This window comes from Lissotriton vulgaris, chromosome 6 (genome assembly GCF_964263255.1).
Source record: "Lissotriton vulgaris chromosome 6, aLisVul1.2, whole genome shotgun sequence".
NCBI lineage: Eukaryota > Metazoa > Chordata > Amphibia > Caudata > Salamandridae > Lissotriton > Lissotriton vulgaris.
Genome location: NC_141694.1, coordinates 308,726,456 through 308,743,630, shown reverse-complemented (window position 1 = coordinate 308,743,630; position 17,175 = coordinate 308,726,456). Strand labels below are relative to the sequence as shown.

Below are 17,175 nucleotides of genomic sequence, written 5' to 3'. Positions count from 1 at the left end.
ATAAGGAGAATTTGTTAAAAATGGAACATAAAGAAGCCATAATGCACACTAGGTAAGAATTGTTAAAAGTAAAAAATAATTAACATTATTTACCAGCACCAGTAGTAATGGCTGGAATGGAGAGTGTGGCACTGGCCCTGCTCTTCTCATGGGCCTGGGCCTAGGCTGTTGTGGTTATCTAGACCCCCTTGGTTCTTTTGGTTATCCTGAAAGAAGGAAAGACCAGAAGACAGTTTAGTAGTACTCTCTGTCAAAAGATTTTTTACGAGCAAACAAATCTACTTCTGACTAACCAATCCTATTCCTCCCTTTAATCTCCACCCTAAAAATTGTTTCCCCTCCTACACATTGTTTCCCACAAATGTTATTGCCTCTCCATTTGCTTGATACATTTTTGCTCTTTGGACACGGTAAGAACTGTGGAAACTGGGGGCACTCAGTCTCCTGTTGTGCAGTGCACCTCACAGATATGGAGACCGTACTAGTGACAGAAGAGTCATGCAGGTACAGTAACACCCTCGATATTAAACTATTCTCTTCCTAGTCCGGATATAAACCTGTGTATCAGCCTAGGCATACCTGCTTCACTATGGAACAGAACCTGGGCAGCATGATTCACTTGACGTCCTCTCCACTCCCTTCCCAATCGTCCAGTCAGGCTGATATGCCCCACTACTCTTTAGTAGACCACACGCACTCCCCACTTACAAAGCAAATACAGAAACCCAAACGTATTGTATATAATTCATATGCCTTCTCCTATTGCAACAAAGACAGTGGATGCTGATACTCTGGAGCAAAAAGTGTATTTATGTATGTGATTGGTCTAATGTGTTACAACTGTGTCAATAGAGTGAGGTCTACAGGCTCACTTCCCTTTTTAAAAAGTTCCACTGATGTGTGCTTAACTCTCCCTTGGCTTACATCAGTTAGATTACAGGTGTTGTGCAGCCCAGGAGGGGTAACTCTGCGCTGGTTGTATCTGTGCCAGAAAAGGGCGCAGTACAGTAATAGAGCAGTGCTGAGTAGTCCATGCATGGTGAGAGCATGTAGTAAGTGAATGTATGCCTGTGAGGATGTAGTGCCGCGCATGCGACGTGAAAGCAATATGCTGAGTGTAAGTGAGCTTGAGAAAAGTACAATACATGAAAGGTTAAGTGTTGTGCAGTGCACGTATGATGTATGTGTGTGGTAGCGCAGTGTGCGTTTTTGCAAGAAGCATACCATGGCACCACACAGAAAGACTACAGTACTGAACAGTGGACAGAGCGTATGTATCTGCTGAATGTATATGTGTCTGTAAGGGCTAGTGTGCCTGCAATGTGACATTGCATGGGAGGACCCAGGGTTTCATTTCGGGAAGCCCAGGCCTGTCTGGTGAAGACCTTCAGAGTAGAGGAATCTCCCCAGACAGATGTGTAAATAGCTGCATTCCTGCAAGCTAGGTGGAACACACCGGATAGGGAAAGGACGAATCACCCTATACGCTTCAAACGGTGCTCTTTGATTCATTGATTGATCACTAGGAAAGGGCCTGGATTCATCTCACGCAGGAGATGGGTCTGCTAAGGAAGTCAAAAGGGTATGGCTGGGAATTCGGGATTAACCTTTTGATGCACATATCGCTACCATTGACATCCAGGGGTGATCTTTAGTCACTCCCATGGCCTGTGTTGTGGGATTATACGCTTTGCTGTGACAAATTGCCTTCAAAGAGGAAGACAAGAGAGAAAAGTGTACACTTCAAAAGAAGAAAAGCCCCAACCTAAAACTTGAAACACCCAACCCTAAATCACATTTGGTGTCTGGAAATGGACTATAAGAAGGAGAGGTTGAGACTCAAAAATGTGTCTTCTGCCAAGCAGCCAGATGGGCTGTGTGAGAAGGAGAAGCTCTGCAGGACTTCTTCCTGTGACCAGGACTGGGGGCCAAGACCTGCTAGCCCCCTGGCTAGGTGAGGGGACATCTCCCAGGGAAAACAAGACCACCTGCTCTGGAAACTCTAGGACCAGCGCCTGCCTGCTTGCCAAAACCAGTATATCCTGTGAGGAAGAGGAGAGTGTTGGAGGGAGTGAGGTCCAGTACGGAGCCCTACCAAGAGGAGTCCCGGTGTGGTGACCCCTGTAAGCCAGGAGAGATCTGCTGTGAATTCAGCAGTGAATTGAATGTCCATATGCCAGGAGAGGGGTCAGTGTGGAAGCAAATGTTACTGACAAAGCACCAAGACCTGTGCAGGCCTTAGTGGCAACCCTGTATGTCAGGAGGGACCACTGAGGTATAGTGGCTGCGCAGTGAAGACTAACGCTTTGCCAGCGGGTACCACAGCAACCCCATATGCCAAAAAGGACTGCTGGTAACGAGTATTGCAAAGTTTGGGCTATCGCCCGGGGAAATTGAAGCTGCAACCTGTGGGTCAGAAATAAGAACCAAGATCTACCTCGTGGACTCCGGAGGACATTGAGATGATTGACCTCCGTTGATTGGACCTGGTTGGGAGCGCAAGGACCAACCCCCTCTGCCCATGTGGGGACAAGCTAAACTTACTGCTCCAACGGAAGTCAGGAGCACCTCTGATCATTGTGAAGCCAGGAGTTCTACTCTGAAGAGGGCTTGCGAGTGCTGCTATGTATCCCATGTGCAGACCGACCCGATAGAGCAAGAGCAATGCACCTGCCGAAATGCTGATCGCTTCCTTGCTGCTGGTGCTGGTAATACTTGATACGGATCCCGAGGGACTTGCCGCTAAAGATGCTGTAGCACCACAGGCACTTGACTGTTTCCTAAGAGTCAGAGTGGACTCCTGAGTAAGGCCTACTAGTGAGCAAATCATTCCGTGGATACGGCCACCAGTGAATTGGGAATAACCACGAGCACATTACAAGAAAAGGGTAGGAGATTTCCCAGTAACATACTAAAGCCTCAACCTCAAGGGAATTGTGCTATTGCTTATGAATGTCATAATACTTCTTTGAAAGGGTAGAGTTAGAAATAAAATACATTTATGCAATATAAAACCATGCATTTGACTGGCCAATGACTTATTGACATCACTGAGAGCACTTTAAGTCACAAGTCATGTTCACTAACCTGTATCTACACTCCCCCCTCCCTGAGAACCTTTGCCTACTAGCCCACAGCTACAACTAAGAGTAAAGTGCAGAAGAGGTACATGTCCTAGTTGCTCAGGATTCATAGAAGGTTGGACCCCAGGACATCCGGAGAAAAAGTCCTCTACCACCACGGTTGGTCCCAGTGGCTCCTATGTGCCTTGTGGCAATCTAAAGGGGGTCTGACTACACACAAATAAATAACTACAATGAATACACATATATATATATAATCCACCACAGCCACCTGAAACAGTAGAAACATCAGAGTCAGACATAACAGCATCTGAGCACTCAGGGGATGAAACAGCTGGATCATTCAGGCCCCTTAAGAAGACTCCTTTTCACGAGGAGTTCGACCTGATAAGAGCAACATGGCTGCGAGGAGGCAAGACCAAACCCCCGGAACAAACCACAGAAGAACAAGGAGGGGGGGGCAGGAAGAGGAAAGGGCAGAGGTGGAGCGCCAAATCAATCGACCTTGAAAAAGAAAAAGAGAGGGGGAAGGTGGTAGAAGTGGCCAACAATTTAACAATAGTTAATCTGACAGATAGAGTCCTGACCACAGATGAAGAGTCTGTTTTGAAACTGGGATTCTCATTCTGCCCACCAGCCAACCTCGAATTCACACAAACAAGGATTGATCTCTTCAAATTTGTGCGAAAACTAAAACTGCACAAATATTACAAACTGAAACCTACTGTAAAACAAACTAGACTCCTACGAGACAGGATCAGGGACACAGACATCATACAATTGGATGATCTAACAACACTTGAAGCCCTGGAAGAACTTAGAACCAAAACTTGTAGTGAGACTAGAGAATCCGATACTTGGACACAGAGGAGCAGAATTTTGGGGATAGGATAGGAGGCACCACAAACCAACTTCAAACCTATTTCCCAGTTTCTTCCTCAAACACCACAAGATGCTATTGATATCTTCAGTGACGCAGTCTTGAAAGATCTTAACGAATTCGGCAATAAAGTCACGCGTAAATGGAAAAGAAATCCACTGACCAAAGGACAGACGTTGGCCTTGAAAAAACTACAGGAGGAACCAAATATCATCTTTAAACCCTCCGACAAGGGCGGCAACGTCGTTTTACTAACTAGGGACCAGTATGTCGGTGAAGCTATGAGGCAACTGAACAATAATGACCATTACGAACGGACGACGCAGAGAAAATATCAGGAAAGCATTGAGCAATATGATTAACTGATTTTGAAATGGCATAACAAAAAGATGCTGGACACTGATGAATATCTCTTTTTAAGGTCCAGCTATCCCGTTATCCCGACGTTTTATCAGTTGCCCAAGATTCACAAGAACGTTAAGATGCCACCCGGGCGACCCATAGTATCTTCGATGGGCAGCCTAACTGAAAATCTTTCCATCTTCATAGATCATTTCCTTTTTGGAGCAGTAATGACTCTAAGCTCCTATATAAGGGATACCAAGGACTTCACTGCTAAGTTGGGAAAACTCAAATGGGACAATAAGTACACTCTCATAGTCATGGACATCACCAGTTTATACACCTGCATTGATCACACGCTAGGTTTGAGAGCGGTGGAATACTTTATGAAAAAAAGACCACTAAAATATGCAGGACACAGCGCTATGCTTCTCGAAATGACAGAGTTTTGTCTTCTGAATAACATCTTCCTATTTGAGGGTAACATGTACAGACAGGTCTCCGGGACCGCCATGGGCACCTGCTTCGCTCCCAGCTACGCGAATCTCTTCGTGGGCTGGTGGGAGGAGCAGGTGGCCTGGTCCGACGATAACCAATCATGGTCGAATCATATAGTCACCTGGCATAGATATATTGACGACCTGTGTATTGTCTGGGAAGGGTCAGTAGACAGTGCCAGGGACTACATCATGTATCTGAATGACAATACCTGAATCTCCGCTTTTCGGGTGAGCTGAGCTCAGTGGCAGTGAGCTACCTCGACCTGAAGGTGGAGATTAAAGATAACAATGTCATTACATCTCTGTACAGAAAACCCACTGCAGGGAACAGCATCTTGCATGCTGACAGTGGACACCCAACTGCTCTGAAGAGGAGTGTCCCCTATGGGGAGCTTTTGCGTCTTAGGCGCAACTGCTCTCAAGATGAAGATTTTTTGAGATCTGCCAATGAATGCATTGAAATGTTTAAATCAAGAGGGTATGGAAGCTCACTCTTAACAAATACTCTCAACAAAGTCTACAAAATCCCACGCTACACATTACTGGCAGATACTAAGGCCACTAAGACAGGAACCAAGGGGGTAGGTAAATTTCGCCTGATAACATCTTTTTCTGAGGATGCCGGTTTTCTGAAAACCACCCTCAAGAAAAATTGGCACATCTTAAAAACGGATCCTATTATTGGATCGGATATCCCTCAGGGCCCTCTGGTCACTTTCAAGAAAAATAGATCTATCAAAGACCTACTGGTACAGAGTCATTTAGACATCCCTAGAAAACAAGACAGCACTCTAAAAAACATGCGAGGCTTCTTCCCATGCGGGAAATGTAAAGCCTGTACACATAGCAAAAGGGTGCTGGGATATGAGGTACCAGGAATGCAAGAGCGTAAAAAGATAACTAAATGTATCACCTGTCAAACTGCATTTGTTGTTTATTGTCTGGTTTGCCCGTGCAATCTTAAATATATCGGAAGCACGGTGAACAATGTCAAACTAAGGATCTTGGAGCATATGCGAGCCATATCTAATAAGGACATGAAATCTCCTGTGGCTAGGCATTATGCGATTAAACACAATAGCAACAGGGATGCTCTGCAATATTTTGGAATTGATCATGTTCCTGAACATGTGAGAGGTGGGATAGAAAGATGAAATTAAGACGCCTAGAATCCAGATTCATTATTGATCGCCAAACCAAGACCCCCACAGGCCTTAATAGCGGTGAAGAACTGGCTGTACATTTGGGGAAATAATCTGTAGAAGAAATATAGTAATCATTTTTCTTCTTCTTTTTTCATTCTGTATATTATTTTCTTACATTCCCGAATTGCTGACTAATGAATTTTGTAAATATTGTAAATTTGGGATATACAGGATTATGTGTTCATGAAGGAGATAGCAGGCGGCTCTTTATTGGGTCGCCTATGCCGATCCACGGCGAGATTTTGTAGATGCTTGCGAATGTGCTAAGAATGTGAACTTATTGTTTATTGAGATAATGAGCCTTCCATGAATTATCACCAAAATAGATGTGATTTTTTCTACACATTGCTATGAGGATTCAATTTGGTCATAATTTGCCTTGGTTTACACGTTTATTATGAAATTTGTAAATATGTAAATAGTTGCACATTGCAAGATGGCGCTCGCGAAATAATGGAATAGCGAGTAGTCCTATTTCCTTTTCTCCCATCTGAATCACGTGTCGCTTTCAAATGTATTAATGTTACAGTGTTGCACAAATTAAATGACATTGATAAAGGGGTTTTCCCGAAACGCGTCTGTGCGAACGAGAATAAAGTGAATTCCGAAATAAACCTTCCTGTGAGTGCCGTTTTCCTTCATTCCCGGCTGAGAGAGAGGGATTTTGGAGCATTATATATATGTATATATATATATATATATATATATATATATATATATATATATATATATATATATATATATATATATATATATATATATATATATATATATACATATGAAAATGAATATACATATTATTTACATGTATAAAATATATTTTGTACATATCTATCTGTACTTATAAAATATGTAATTTATATATTACATAAATGTATTATTTACAAAACGTATATGTTATACCCATATAAAATTTATATATATTCTATGTATGTATAATAGGTATCACGTAAATTTAACTGTGATATACATGATCAATACAAAATGAAAACAATTTTAAACATCACTTACCTAGGCCTGCCACCTTGACGCCAAGTAGGTCCTCCTCATGGTCTATTAGGTCAGCCCAACGGTACATCACCTGAAGCTGGATGTGGGAGTCCCGGTGTGGTGGTGCATGCTATGCTGCACTCTCTCACACCACAGCCTGCAATCAAAAAAACGATGGATTTAGGCCCAGATCTCTGTACTGGGGTGAATGTATGACAGTGTTCTGCATTCTGTCCATCAACTGTAGTTTTTGCATTTGTCGCCCCGAGTGGGATGGGTATGCTCAGACGTGAGTCCCATGCACTCCACACCACTGGATTCAAGCAAGCCGGGCTGAAGACGGCTGGAATGCCAGAAACCGGTCCTGGGAAGCTTGTTCCCGGTCCAGGGAAGGCATGGCTTGACAGTTCGGGCTGGACTGTTCCCATGAAGCACAGGGTCAGACTAATTTGCATATGGCCATGTCTCAACTGGGGTGGTGTGGAGTGCAAAAAAACGATGGATTTAGGCCCAGATCTCTGTACTGGGGTGAATGTATGACATTGTTCTGCATTCTGTCCATCAACTGTGGTTTTTGGATTTGTCACCCCGAGTGGGATGGGTATGCTCAGACGTGAGTCCCATGCACTCCACACCATTGGATTCAAGCAAGCCGGGCTGAAGACAGCTGGAATGCCAGAAACCGGTCCTGGGAAGCTTTTTTCCGGTCCAGGGAAGGCATGGCTTGGCAGTTCGGGCTGGACTGTTCCCATGAGGCACAGGGTCAGACTAATTTGCATATGGCCATGTCTGAATTGGGGTGGTGTGGAGTGCAAAAAAACGATGGATTTAGGCCCAGATCTCTGTACTGGGGTGAATGTATTTCATTGTTCTGCATTCTGTCCATCAAATGTGGTTTTTGCATTTGTCACCCCGAATGGGATGGGTATGCTCAGACGTGAGTCCCAGGCACTCCACACCACTGGATTCAAGCAAGCCGGGCTGAAGACGGCTGGAATGTCAGAAACCGGTCCTGGGAAGCTTGTTTCCGGTCCAGGGAAGGCATGGCTTGGCAGTTCGGGCTGGACTGTTCCCATGAGGCACAGGGTCAGACTAATTTGCATATGGCCATGTCTGAACTAGGGTGGTGTGGAGTCCAAAAAAACGATGGATTTAGGCCCAGATCTCTGTACTGGGGTGAATGTATGACATTGTTCTGCATTCTGTCCATCAACTGTGGTTTTTGTAATCTTTTCTTAGCCAGCCACTTACTACCAGCATGAGGGGGAGATGGTGCTGCACAAAACAAAATGGTGCTGCAACTTCTGACTCAATAAAACTGTGGTGGAGGGTTAGTCCTTGCGCCACCATCAACTACAGAAGGCCTAGGCAGCATGGCAGCATTGCCTCTCTCTGCCATAGTCAGGGAATATAGGACAACTAAAGGCAAGGGAAGATAGACAAAAATAGTCAACAGAGACAAAACAAAACAAATCATAAATAAACCCACGGGCAGTAAAAAAGCAACTGAAAGTGAAAATAAAGTGGACAAAAGGGGAGAGGTGGACAAGAATGGAGTAGATGGTCCTCGGCAACAGGGAAACGTGGTATAGCTAGGCAGGAGCAGGCTGGGATAAATAAAATGGCTGCAAACTTGTGCAATGCTGCTTGCAGTAACAGGCAACCTTTTGAAAACGAAATGCGTCTCCAGCATAATTTTTAATGCTAGGTGCTGGAGATTCATTTCTTGATATTTTATACAATTTTGTGCAATCCATTTTAAAATGTTCTAAGTTACGCAAACAATTGGCACTTATGCTATTTAAATTGAAAGTTTTGTGCAGATTCAAACACCACCAAAGTTAAAGTGACAGTAAAGTTCCAAATTAAAACATAGAACTTCTTAAAATGTGCTAGTTAACGTACACAAACCATAATTCATAACCCCTGAATCAAAACAGTAACTCGTCCCTAAATGGGCCATTCGTGAACACACAATACTTATACTAATAAACAACTTGATTTAACAATACATAATTAACGAATTAAATGCCAGTTCCAACACCTCTCCCTCTTCCCAGTATGGAGCCCTTTTTAGGTGTTGCTTGTGTTGTGCTTGCGAAATCTCTTGTAATTAAAAACAAAAGTTGTAAAAGGGCCTTAGAACCAGCCTTTTACTTACCTGAACTTACCATTTGTTAATTCCAACGGCGCTCTAATCTACGTGCTTATGATTGGCCGACATGTCCCGCTTTCACTTCTGCTCTGCTTTGCCGTCCTTGCCTGGTGTAGGGATTGGACCAAGTACAGTTTCCGGCCACTGGCCAGTGTCCTTCCACTGGCGACTAACTCTGTAGGTCCTTTACGAACACGCACTCCATAGGAGTGCTTCTGCAGGCCATCTGTCTCCTTCCTGTGGTCTTGCAGACTCTTCCAGGGTCACACCTTGCTGCTTCCCCCTCACGCTCTGTTCGAAGCCCCCCTCGTGTATCGTTCACTGCTGTGCTTGTTTAATAAATAGTTTTTTTCCTCTGTATTTTATCTGGAGCTCTGGCATATACTCACTGCCCCCAAATCATATAGAATGAGGGAACCAGTCCTGTCTGCTCTACACTCATGCTTTTAGTAACCGGTTACAGCTAATCAGTCTCAAATTCTAATTAAACATCCTCAGAGAAGTGCTAGACTTATTTTTGAATACTTTTCTTATTCATCAAACCGAGTAACAAGGCTAACTTTCACAGCCACCAGACCTCTAAGCATGTTAGACAACCCCTTTCACCAGTGATTGTGTACGTACATACACACACACACACGTACACACGCACACACACACACACACACACCCACACACACACACACACACGTACACACACACACCCTTTTATGTTAAAAAAGTTTTTAAAATGTATACAAAAAATGCGTTCTGCTGCAGAATGCCATTTATTACCAATAAATGTAAATGCGAAATGTTAAATTCACCCATCTAAATGTTACTAAGAAGTAAGAAATGTTGATTTATCCTTGCACGGATTCTGACCTATGGGTTACTAACAGATGTCAGAAGTGAGGGTTTAACTTATTACTTGAAGAGCACGCAACCCTCAATGTCGCCTATATTGGCACACCTACTTATCCAGATACGAGAGTGCATGGTATTTTAATTGTGTTTTCTGTACTTCGAGAACTTTGCCAGAGGGACTAGGTGTTCAGGTGAACCATCTGTTTTTTTCAGTAGTACCGCGAGGTTCACAATAAAGCACCAAGACGAATCCCGGGGCCAGGAAAGAAGTGGGGGATTTTTATCCATTAGCCAAAAATATTTGGTGACCACGGAGACTGAAGAGAGGAATGTTTAATTAATTCCCAACAGCAGAATAGCTGTGTGAAATTTAAAAAAATTACAAAATTCGAAATGCCAATAGGTTTCGCTGAGGCAAATTCTTTTCATGTTGTTAATGTTTTTTTTTACATGTCACACATCAGATGAGCTGCTGTACATCATGGCATCAATTGTTTTTAAAAAGTGCTATGACGTAGCCAGCAATGTCCGGGTCATAGTGCTCAACTGCTATGCCATACATAAAAACATATTGACAAAGTCAATAGAATTCGCAAAGGTGAAACCTATTGTCTTGGCCAATGCTTGTTTATATTTGGGGTAATTCATGCCTTAAGTTCTTATTACTTTTTTGGTGGTCCAACTGCCGAAAGACCGTGACTGCTAGGAAACAGCTGCGCCTTTCGCCGTCCGACCATTGTATTACAAGTTTGCTGAAGGACTAACGGTGTGGCTGCAGAAGTCTTGCAGTGGTGGACAAAGTATTTCAATATATATATCAATGCCTCTGTGTACATTGCGACTGCATATGTGCTGTGAAATATTAGCAGAACTGTTTCATGTAACCAGTAGGTATAACATGCAGCGTGTGATGCAGTAAACAGTTTTTTTTGTCACTTTCTCTGAATTCTGCTAATAGCATGGGCTGTACATTTTGCACTGAAGTAATACATGTTTGAATATGTGTTTATTTGTATAGTTGCTCTGAATAATGTGGTTTTGGGCCAACTGTATTTGCATTAGCATAGCTTAAATATAAAGTATGCCATGCAAGGCAACATATGCCTCCTGGTTGCCTACCTATTTTTTTTCCAGTCCTATAAGTTAGAAAATGCCATAATGCAGTCATCTCATTCAACCACCCTTTTATTTTTGGTGGGTTCTCATAGACCAAATGTTTGTGGTTTCTTTTATTTTTTTGGGCTTATTACATTTAACGTCCACAAGCAGAACAGGATTGATTCCTGTGTCATTGAACCCTATATTTCTTCCATCATTCGTTCCTTAGGGTGAGGATTGACTGAACTCAAGAAAAATGCCCATGTGTATGGAAGTCCCTGAGAAGGGGTTGTTCTTTGTGGGTGTTCTTGCGGCTAGCATTTTGACCAGATTGTGGGAAGTGTGCCTTGTGTTGGGGCTTTGGAGGCATTGATTGGCAATGGGGTAGGTGGAGGTATCTCATGCAGTGTAATTTAGAAATTGTTTCTAAAATAGCCCGAGGCCGCAGACGGTTCTGGGAAAGGGAAATTCTAGTTGCCTTTCTAGGCAGGGGGGCCCGATTGTTCAGCCAAACTGTAAATGTGATCCGATTGCTACAGGAATGGAATGGAAACATTTCAGGGGGCAGCGCTCTCCAATGTCTGCAATAACAGACAAAAGGTGATATAATTCTTCACCGACAACGGACAAGAGGTCCAAATTACGTACAGTCCGTGAAATTTACGGACGGTTGGTCATCCAACTCACTCTATAAACTAATTTTCCTGGCTGATCTTTGAACAAGAGAAGGATGAAAGCTGTGTTTTTGCCTTGGTAAAGGAGAAATCCACACCCAAAGCACAGTAAGATTTAAGCCTGTCATCTACTTCTAGGTGGATGTGTACCTTTAGCCATCATCTCTTGTTAATTTTCCCGAATCTGATAGATTAATTTGATCTGTAATTACAGTGGTTGCAGAGGCAGAGCACAGGCTACTTTGTCAGATGTAGATAAAGAATAATTAGAACTTGATTTAATGACAGAATGGTTTCACTCTAACTACCAAGTATGGTACATCTGAAAAACTGTTTTCAATTAGAGCCAAGTTTTCAACGTTTACTTTCTCTGTCTAATAGCAAATGCCTAAAAGCGTACAATGCATGCTATAATTATTTTCTTGCTTGTTGCAAAGTGTATTTTATTTGTTTATAGCAGTGTGACCTAAGCATGTATACCTAGTAATTTATTTTTGGTTATCATCTAGAAACCTATTATGTCCTGAGATGTACTATAGCACTATATAAATGCAAACTGTTGTAAATAAACTCCTTGAGTCAGCGGTAAGCATAGAAGGATATTTATTAGAGAGCACAGCAGTAAAGGACCCAGCGCCTGCTGACCAGTCAACCAACTGCCCAAGCAGAGCCTGGAGCTTGGAGAAGAACAGAGGAATGGAGGAAACAAACTTGAAGTTGTTGCTAGATAACTGGAAGCGAATACTCACAGGTGAGCAGTTGAAGAGAGAAATTTTGCCAAATTAAGATTAATAGTTTCGGATTTGGCCGAGTTAATTTCCGATGCCTCGATCTTCACTGGAAAGCAAGAGAGACATCACTGGGTTCGATCTAGCCAGGTCCAACTGCTGGAAACGTAGCTCTCGCTGAGATTCGTTTTAAGTGCCTCAAAAGACAACAGAATACAAAATGTTCTAGCTATCGCAACAAGAATTTTAGATTCTATTAAGGACACGGAGGCGAGGATTATGCTTTCTCATTTCTTTACTGCAACAACAGCAGCCAATGAAAAATGAAAGGACACATGTAAAAAATAACATTTCTCATGAGGCTTTGAACCACGCCTCTCTTACAACAACCAATCACAAAGGTATCATGTCTATAAATCCTGGAGACACTAGTCCGGCCTCCTCTTTCTTTGCGCGAAAGTCAGTAACAGTCTCAACACACAGAAAAGCTTAATACTGCAACGGAACACAGATCCAGCAGAAGTCCCAACGGAGAAAACTTGAACAGAAAGGAAAAACCATCATCCGGAAGGAGCGGCAGCCAAAGCACCGGCAATCTTTAACTCTTGTTGGAGTCATTTCCTAGAACATAAAAAGGAAGTTTGAGAAAACTTTCCACCACAACCTAGATCGTTGTAAGGGTGGGTAAAACAGTTAGTTAAAAGCACGTAAACAACACAGTTGTATAACAGTCCCAACGGGTGGGATAATCCTCGCCTCCGTGTCCTTAATAGAATCTAAAATTCTTGTCGCGATAGCTAGAAAATTTTGTATTCTATGGCAGGACCGGAGGCTTCTGATTATACTGGTTCAAAGCTCACCTTAAAGCTCGTCAATCACAGCATCAGAAACATGAGGAATCGGTTTGTAATAAAACACCTTGAACATTGAATCTGAGGACCAGTCAGCTGCCTTCAGAATGTCCTGCAAGCGGGCACCCAATAAGTAAGCTTTAGAAGCCATCGCACCCCTCGCAGAGTGCGCCCCATAAGCAGAAATATCAATGCCGGCTTCCGACATGATCCACCTGACCCATCTGGCTAAAGTAGCAGCAGCGACTGGCTTGAACGGTTTTTGAATAGATATTAATAACTGCCCCAGAGGATCAGCCCTGTGTACACTAGTACGCTGCTCATAACATTTAAGACATTGAAGAACACACAGCCTGCCGTTATGAGGAAAGGCAGGATAATCAACTGAACGGGACATGGTCTTAGTGCGTCTAGTAATGACAAAGGATACACCTTGGGGTGAAAACATCCACCCAGCCAAATCCAGAGCTCTGACATCCGAAACCCTCCGACATGAAATAAGGCACAACAGCATAGTAAGCTTGGCAGAAAGCTGTTTCAACGACAAATCACCATTATCGGGCCAGGATTCCAACAAATTCAGAACCTTATTAACATCCCACATGGTGGAATACCTGGGCCGAGGAGGATTGGCCAGACTCACACCTTTAAGCAACTTACATACCAAGGGATGCATCCCCACCGGCTTACCATCTATGTGATCGTGACCAGCTGAAATAGCAGACCTAAAGTTGTTCACCGGCCTATAGGCCAGGCCAGAAGTCGCACATTCTGACAAAAAATTCAGTACCTCTGTTATATTTGATCCCACGGGATCCACCTGTTTTGGAAGGCACCAACCCACCCACTTCTTCCACGAAGAAGAGTATCGTTTTCGGGTGGAAGGAGCCCACGCTTGCTGCATAAAGCTGGAAGGCCTCTTGTGAAAGGCCTGCAAGGCGTTCATGTCTCCGGAGAGTGTCCACACCATTAGTGACAGTTGGTTCTGCAGGACCAGGGGGTGGCACGTCCCCACTGGGTCCTGCAGAAGCGTCGGGAACACTGGGAGCAGGAAGGGAAGGTCTATTGACAATTCCAACAGCGTGGGAAACCACGACTGAGTCGACCAATAAGGCGTTACTAGCACCACCGTCGCTTCCTGTCGGCGCAGTAGCGCCGCCACTCTCGGGATCAGTGCAAACGGTGGAAACGCATAATTCCTCTGTTGACCCCAATGCTGAAGGAACGCATCCGTCCCCAAGGCCATTGGGTCCGGCCTCCAACTGTAAAACAGGGGAAGATGGGCATTGAGGCACGAGGCAAACAGGTCGATCCGACACGGGCCTCGTAGCGACATGATCCGGGAAAACAGCGATGGATGGAGCCTCCAATCGCTGGAGTCCCGGAGAAATCGGGAATGCCAATCCGCTACTTGATTGAGTTTCCCGGGAAGGTATTCCGCCACCACGGAGATCTTGCGATCCAGGCAGAAGTGCCAGAATTCCTTCGCAATGAGCACCAGCATCCGGGACCTCGTCCCACCCAATCGATTGATGTATCGCACCGCGGAGACATTGTCCATCCGAAGGAGGATACAACAACTGCTCTTCAGCGGTGAGATAGACCTGATGGCAAAGGACCCTGCCAAAAGCTCTAGACAATTGATGTGAAGTGATAGTTCGTCTGCAGACCACCGTCCTCCTGTGGCAAAGTCGCTGCAGCGAGCGCCCCAGCCCCACTGGCTGGCATCGGACTCCACCACTACATCTGGAGCCGTGCCGAATATCGCTCGGCCGTTCCAGGCCGACATGTGGTCCAACCACCACTGAAGCTCCTCCCTGGACTCGGAGGAGAGAGGGATCAAATGATCGTAGTGAAAGTTCCTCTGTAGGTAGAAGATCTTGAGCCTCTGCAGGGCTCTGTAATGCAAAGGACCGGGAAAAATGGCCTGAATCGACGAGGCCAGAAGGCCCACAATCCGTGCCAGAACCCTCAAAGAAATCTTCTCTTTGGCCAGGGTAGCTGAGATTTCCCTCTTGATCGACCTGATCTTCGGCAGAGGAAGGAGAAGCTGCGCCGAGACCGAGTCTATCCGAGTGTTGATCACGAATCCCAGATTCTGCAATAAGGACGTCGTCCACTCCAAGTGCGTGAGAAGGAGGGACCGGTCCTGTGCCAGGATCAGCATATCGTCTAGATAGACAATCAACCGAACCCCCATTTCCCGGAGGCGGGAGACCACCGGCTTGAGTAGTTTGGTGAACACCCAAGGGGCCGAGGACAGCCCGAAAGGAAGTACCTCGTAACGAAACCAACGCCCTTTCCAGGGGAACTGCAAAAACTTTTGATGTGATGGGCAGACTGGGACCGTCAAGTAGGCATCTTTCAGGTCCAGTCTGACCATCCAGTCGTTCTCCAAGAGAAGGTCCCGCAAAAGATGGATGCCCTCCATCTTGAAGTGTCGATACATGACAAAGGGGTTGAAATCCCTCAAGTTTAACACGAGGCGCTGTCCGCCTCCTTTCTTTTGAACAAGAAAGACGTTGCTGCAGAAGCCTCCCGGCCGGAAGGGTCCCGCAGCAAGGCCTGTTTTGCCAAAAGCTCGTCTAGTTCTGAGTCTATAAAACTCTGTTTGAGATGGGAAAAAAGGAGAGGACGGGGGGGGGGGGGGGAAGGGCTGAATGGGGCAAGACACCATCTCTATCTCGTAACCCTGGACGGTCCGAAGGACCCACACATCTGAAGTGAGAGTTGCCCAATTCTGGGCAAAATGGAGCAATCTTCCCCCTAAAGGAAGCACAGGAAGGGTGAGACTTACCGGAAGATTGGTTATCGAAGTTTTTGTAGCCTCGATTGACTCCTTTGTTGTAGCGGCCCCTGAAGCCGCGTGATCGGGACGGGTAAAATCCGGCTTGATCCGGTTCTTGCGTATACCCTCCTCTACCCCGTCTAGGGGCGTAGCCTCTCTGAGGACTGGGATTTGAGAAGCGGCCGGTCGAGCGTCCTCTGCCACGCCAGGCCCTACCAGAGACCTGCAGAACACGTTTCAGCGATGCCTGAGACTTGTCCAAAGAAGCAAAAGTGTTCACAAATTTTGCAATATCCTTGACGAAATTATCCCCAAACAACTGTCCTTCAGCCAAAGGACCCGGCTCCGAGGAGGCCAATTCCACCAGTTGAGGGTCAATCCGGAGAAGGACGGACTTCCGCCGTTCCGAGACAAGGGCGCAATTTGCGTTGCCCAGCATACAAATGGCCCTCTGCGCCCAACCCGCCAAAACCTCGGGGTGTATGGCGGCACCAGTCTCTTGCGCCTGCAGGGCCAACTCGAGGATCTTGGCCAACGGGCCCGAAAGGTCGAGGACCTTATCCTGGCACGCTCTGAGTGCGCGATCAATCCCTTTCTTCAGATCTTTTTTGTACTTTTTAAGAAAAGTGGTCATGGAAGGGTCTATGTCCGGAGTGAGAGCCACTTTATGGGGCAAATCAGGGCGCGGGCATTCAGATTTCAGGCGGGCACGAACCTCCTTGTCGAACCCCTTGCGGAGATGAGTCTCCAGATAGGTCACCACCGCCGGAGGGGGAACCCAGTCGGATGACCTGGGGTGAACAATGTCCGTCGGGTCAAATGAAAAGGGAGTGGGAATGACCGGGGAATTGTGTTTACGCTTCTTAGTGCGTTTCCGCGGAGCGGCATCTGAGGAATCGGTATCGGTTCCAGTATCCGTTGTGGTGATAACCAGGGGGGACGTGGGGGGAGGGGTAACAGGCTTGTCCAGGGATCGAGACTCCTGGGACTTATAAAGTTTGTCGTAAGACTGGGCATGCAGCCAGGAAAGGTCAA

General features: G+C 45.3%; 1 protein-coding gene across 3 annotated transcripts in view; it reads right to left on the bottom strand.

Annotated features, from left to right (window-relative positions):
• Nucleotides 1-17,175, bottom strand: part of KCTD21 (potassium channel tetramerization domain containing 21) — a 183,134-nt gene that overhangs the window by 145,424 nt on the left and 20,535 nt on the right. For all 3 annotated transcript variants that reach the window (XR_015296609.1, XR_015296608.1, XR_015296610.1), the window contains exons 2-3: nucleotides 7,022-7,157; nucleotides 94-206 (exon numbers count right to left, since the gene is read on the bottom strand). The gene's annotated coding sequence lies outside the window, so the exon portion shown is untranslated. The remainder of the gene's footprint in view (nucleotides 1-93; nucleotides 207-7,021; nucleotides 7,158-17,175) is intronic.